This window comes from Arachis ipaensis, chromosome B09, assembly GCF_000816755.2.
Source record: "Arachis ipaensis cultivar K30076 chromosome B09, Araip1.1, whole genome shotgun sequence".
In the NCBI taxonomy this organism is placed as follows: Eukaryota; Viridiplantae; Streptophyta; class Magnoliopsida; order Fabales; family Fabaceae; genus Arachis; species Arachis ipaensis.
In genome coordinates this window covers 32,617,197-32,622,958 of record NC_029793.2, presented here as the reverse complement: position 1 = coordinate 32,622,958, position 5,762 = coordinate 32,617,197, and positions in this window count along the sequence as shown.

Sequence of the window (5,762 nt, the reverse complement as noted above, 5' to 3'; positions counted from 1 at the left end):
ATATATTGATTATATTCATTATAAAAATAACATAGTTTAAAATGGAGGGTGAGAATGTGAGATTTAGAAAAAGAAAGTTGAGGTTGATGGCAAAATCTATATCACTATGTGCGAAAGAATGTAGACTAAAAAAGAAAAATAATATTAATTTTTCTTTAGTATATCCTCATTATCTTTATTCTTTTAGATATTTAGTTGAAAACTTAGTTGAAAAACAATTTATTCATCTTATGATATTGGATGAGATATATTTAAATTTGCAAAGTTAGCACAAATTAATTTTGTTATAACTGCACACTCTTGGGTGAAGTGCAAGGGGACTCATGTACGAGGGTAAATAAGAAATCACACTATGTGAATTTTTTTAGGAAAAACAATATAATTCAACAACAATCACACCTGCGATTTCTTTTATATAAAATATAAGTTGAGTGTGGCAGAAATGAAGATGTTGAGATGGATGAGTGGTCATACGCGATTGGATAAAATAAGGAATGAAGATATAAGGGAGAGAGTTGGAGTAGCACCCATTGTGGAAAAGATGGTTGAATCGCGTCTCAAGTGGTTTGGACATATGAGAAGAAAACTGATAGAACATCCAGTCAGGAGGGTGGATGAGATAGAAGATGGACAAAGGGCGAAAGGCAGAGGAAGACATAAGAAGACCATCCATGAGGTGGTCAAACGAGATCTACATGTAAACGGTCTCTCTGTAGACATGATACATGACAGAGCACAATGGCATCGTTTGATTCATGTGGCCGACCCCACTTAGTGGGACAAAGCTTTGTTGTTGTTGTAGGGTATGGTTTTTTTTCAAAAATTTAAAAAATGAAATCACACCTTTTGATTTCTATATTTGAAAAATTTTAAAGTAGAAAATGTGAAATTGTGATTTTTTAATTTTGAAATGAGTATAAGAATTGTCTATCACAATATTATTAGAAAGTATGGTATTTAACGCCATTGTGATGTCAGAGGAGAATAAATCGGATGGTTCAAATTGATTGAAGAGTAATCAGACGATCCGAGTGTTAATCTTATTCAAGAAGTGAGTCATCTTTGGTTGACCTTTGGTAACTCGTCTGAGGAACGGATTTGATACGAATAGAGGTTCGTGGTAAGTAGGCTAAGTTGTGGGATTCTCTAGTGGCCTAAACCTAGCTCTGTATACCCTTCGAACTTGGTCCATTTTGTAAAAGTTATGAATGTACACTTGCCAATCTAGCCATGATTTGCACAACAAGTAAATACTGTTGATATGGAATCAGGTCCACTTGGAATTCACCACAATCACAACTTGTCGATGTAGGCCAACTGCATACTCCACTCTACTAGACATCTCACACACTTCAAAGACCTCAATCTACCGGTCGAAATAATTAAATTGGATGTTTCTCAATGCACACTGATTTGCATGCAATTTAGAGATCATAAATTCAGAGAAAACATATCCATCATTAATGTGAGCCTCAACTTTGGCTCTTTTTTTGGTAAACAACTCATTAAACCATAAAATGTTGCCTTGACAAGTGTAGTGACTGGATATTGCGCGTCCCCTTCAAGATCAAATTGATGCACTCCACTAGATTCATAGTTATACGACCTCATCAGTATCTACTATCGAATGACAAAGCATACTGTTCACATGGGATCCAGTTCAGCAGTTAGTGTAAGCTTCACATCACATAAATGCTGATAACGCAACTCGTATTTGCGAACCGTCCTCAAATATCCTACAATAAAAAAAGTTCAATAACAATAACAATAACAAACTTCAATATATTCAAATTTATCTATGTTGACGATAAACTTTTGCAGGTATGGTGCCTTGAACTTTCTCAAAAAGTTTGACTCTATATGCTTGATGCAAAACATGTGGAAAGCTCTATGAGGCGACCAAGCTCCGCAATAACTGAACTAATGGAGTCGTGTTGATTAGAGATAAGGCCCCTATCATCTCGTGTAACCACATGTTGGCGCAAGTTACTAAGAAAAAAGTGTCACACATCAGAAGCCTCTCCCTCCACAATGATAAATGCAATAGGCACAATATTATTGTTACCATCCTGTGAAACTACAACTAATAGACAATCCTAATATTTTCTATACAAGTGAGTCTCATCTACCTGACAACTGATTTACAATGTCTTAGTGCTCTAATATAAGGGTAATAACTCCAGAAGACTTGATGTAATACTCGGATATCAATTACCAAGTCATCCCCCTAGTACGCACGCATGGTTTCAAAAAGGACGACTATTGATGGCTCCTTGTGACACATGGCCTTAAACCATATGGACAAAGTTTTATACGAAGCTTTCCAACTTCTGAAGATTTTTTCACTGACTTTTGCTTTACTAATCATACTTTGTGATAACTTATGGTTTAATGAACTTTGCTTGTACTTCTACAATGACTGATTTCAACTTTATAGAGGGGTTAGCCTCTACCAACGGCTTTATTACTTTTGCAATTTTATTAGAATCCAGCTTCGAATGGTCTTAAGAAATGGTGGCTCTAGTACAGGTGTGACTACCATCGTACCTTCTTATCTTCTTGTTGGAAAAACTCAACAAAGGTTCAAACAAGAACCTGTCTAACAACGGAAGCACCAAAAAATAATTTTCTCACAACTTGTGTGATTAAATAGGCAATACCAAAAGATACTCCAAGCAGCAAATATAATGGTAGAAATTAAATAATTAGACACCATAATTTTAATGTGAAAAAACCCCTAAAGAGGGACAAAAACCCACGGGACTTAGTCTCGAAAAATCTTTCACTATCAAAATAATGGGTACAAAATCAGTCTTCCTAGTGACACTAGGGCATCTCAACAATCAACAAAATACATCATCAAAACTGATGGAATCAACATAAACCCTCTACAAAGTGGGTATCTCAAATCAGACAAAGGATAAAGCAATACAACTTGCAAGTTATATCCTAATATTCATCTCTACACCAGGAATAACATACTAAATTTTCATAAGAAATGGAGCAAGTTTACCGGTTCAATTGGATAAAAAATGGCTTGCCCTTTTCCCCCAAATTCTTCTTCTCCTTCAACGCCGAAGCAGGGCTTCATTTTTCTTTTCATTCAAAATGAATGGATCTTTTTTTCTTTCTTTATTTTTTTGTTTTTAATATATGTGTGTGGGCCCTTGAGATTGGGGACCCACCAACAAATCTCCCCCTCACGAATTCAAGTGAGGATAGACTGCTCCATCAAGCCCGCCTTCTCTTTGCAGGAATCAAACTTCACTGCAGGTAAACTCTTAGTCATCATATTTGAACCATTATCATCAGTATGGATCTTCTCAAGTGCATATGACTTCATCTCAAGTGCTTGATGTATCTATTGATACCTCACCTCTATGTGCTTCGATCTGGAATGAAACGTCGGATTCTTGCTGAGATGGATAGCACTCTAACTGTCACAAAATAACACAAACTTCTTTTAATTGATGCCTAACTCTTGTAGAAATTTCTTCATCCACAAGAGTTCCTTAAAAGCTTCAACAACAGCAATGTATTCTACTTCTGTAGTAGACAAAGCAACACATTTCTGAAGTCGAGATTGCCACGACACAGCTCCCCCTGCAAAAGTCATCATATAACTAGAAGTAGACTTTCTTGAATCAAGATCCCCAGCCATATCTGCATCTGTGTAACCATCCAACACAGGTTGGCCACCTCCAAAGCATAAACAAACTCTAGAAGTATCATTAAGGTATCTGAGAATCTACTTCACTGCTTGCCAGTATTTCTTGCCAGGATTAGAGAGAAACTGACTAACAACTCTAACGGCATGAGCAATATCCGGCCTGGTGCAAACCATAGCATACATCAAACTGCCAACTGCAAATGCATATGGAATCTTCTTCATTTCTGCTTTCTCTTTCTCACTTGTAGGACATTGCTGTGAACTCAGCTTGAAATGACTAGCAAGTGGAGTACTAACAGGTTTGGAATTACTCATGCTAAACCTCTCTAAAACATTCTCAATGTACTTCTGCTGTGACAACCACAGTTTCCCATTTTCCCTGTCACGAGTCATACTCATGTCAAGGACTTTTTTACAGGACCCAAATCCTTCATAGCAAAGGATCTGTTCAAGTCTTTCTTAAGACTTTCAATCTTCTTAGTGTCATGACCAATAATCAATGTCATCAACATAAAGCAAGAGAATTAAAAAATTACCATCAGAGAATTTCTTAACATACACACAATGATAAGAAGTCTTACTATACCCATGACCTTCCATGAAGGAATCAAACTTTGTGTACCACTGCCTTGGCGCTTGCTTCAGCCCATATAAGATCTTCTTCAACTTGTATACAAGGTGCTCCTTTCCTTTAACCTCGAAACCCTCTAGTTGCTCCATATAAATTTCTTTATCTATGTCCCCGTGAAGGAATGCAGTCTTCACATCAAGCTGCTCAACATATAAATTCAAGCTAGCTGCCAATCCAAGCACAATTCGAATAGAGGACATCTTCACAACTGGAGAGAAAATCTCCTCAAAATCAATACCTTTCTTTTGCTCAAAGCCTTTCATAACCAATCGAGCTTTATACCTTGGCCGTGAGACATTTTCATCCGCTTTCAATTTGAACACCCATTTATTCTTGAATGCTCTCTCACCCTTCGGTAGCATCACCAATTTAAAAGTATGATTCTCATGCAAGGATTTCATTTCTTCTTGCATGGCTTTCAACCAATCTTCCTTACGCTCATCAGACATAGCTTCCTGGTAGCTCTCTGACTCCCCAGTCTCAGTGTTCATCAGATACTCATGAGGAGAGTATTTCTGAGAAGGATGACGCTCTCTAGTAGATCTTCTCAATTTAGGCTCAACTGGCGGTTCAGGTGGAACTTCAACATCTGGCACCTCAGGTTGAGGTGTAGGTTCATCATGCAAATCATCACCATCATTATCAACTTATACATCTCTCCCATCAACAGGAGGTCTAGTGGAAGGACCAGGTTCATCATCAGCAGAACGTCTAATAGTTATTGTTGGCTTATTTGTCTTCTCCAAATCTTCAATAGTTTGATCTTCATGAAAAATCACATCTCGCCTTCTAATTATCTTCTTACTCACCAGATCCCATAATCTGTAACTAAAGTCTTTGTGACCATAACCCATGAAGATACAGTGCTTTGAGTTTCCATCAAATTTAGACCTTTCATCTCTTGGAATGTGAACAAAAGCCCTGCAGCCAAACACTCGCAAGTGACTATAGGAGACATCTTTCCCTCTCCAAACTTTCTCTGGAACATTACCATTTAGTGGAACTGAAGGAGAAAGGTTGATCAAATCTACTGCAGTCCTTATTGCTTCACCCCAAAAGGATTTAGGCAACTTTGCATGAGAGAAAGCATACACCTGACTCTATCATTGATAGTGTGATTCATTCTCTTTGCAACTCTATTATGTTGAGGAGTCTTAGGAACCGTATTCTCAAGCTTGATCCCATGTCCTTTGCAATACTCTTCAAATAGACCCCTGTATTCACCACCATTATCTGCTCGAACACATTTCAATTTCCTTCCTATTTCTCTTTCAACACTTGCATGAAAGTGTTTGAAGATACCGAGTACCTGGTCTTTAGATTTCAAAATAAAAGCCCACACTTTTAACAAAAATAATCATAAATAAAAGTAACAAATTATGATGCACTACCTAGTGTATTAGCATCTATAGTGCAAACATCAGTGTGAACTAAATCTAGAATATATGATATCCTATGAGG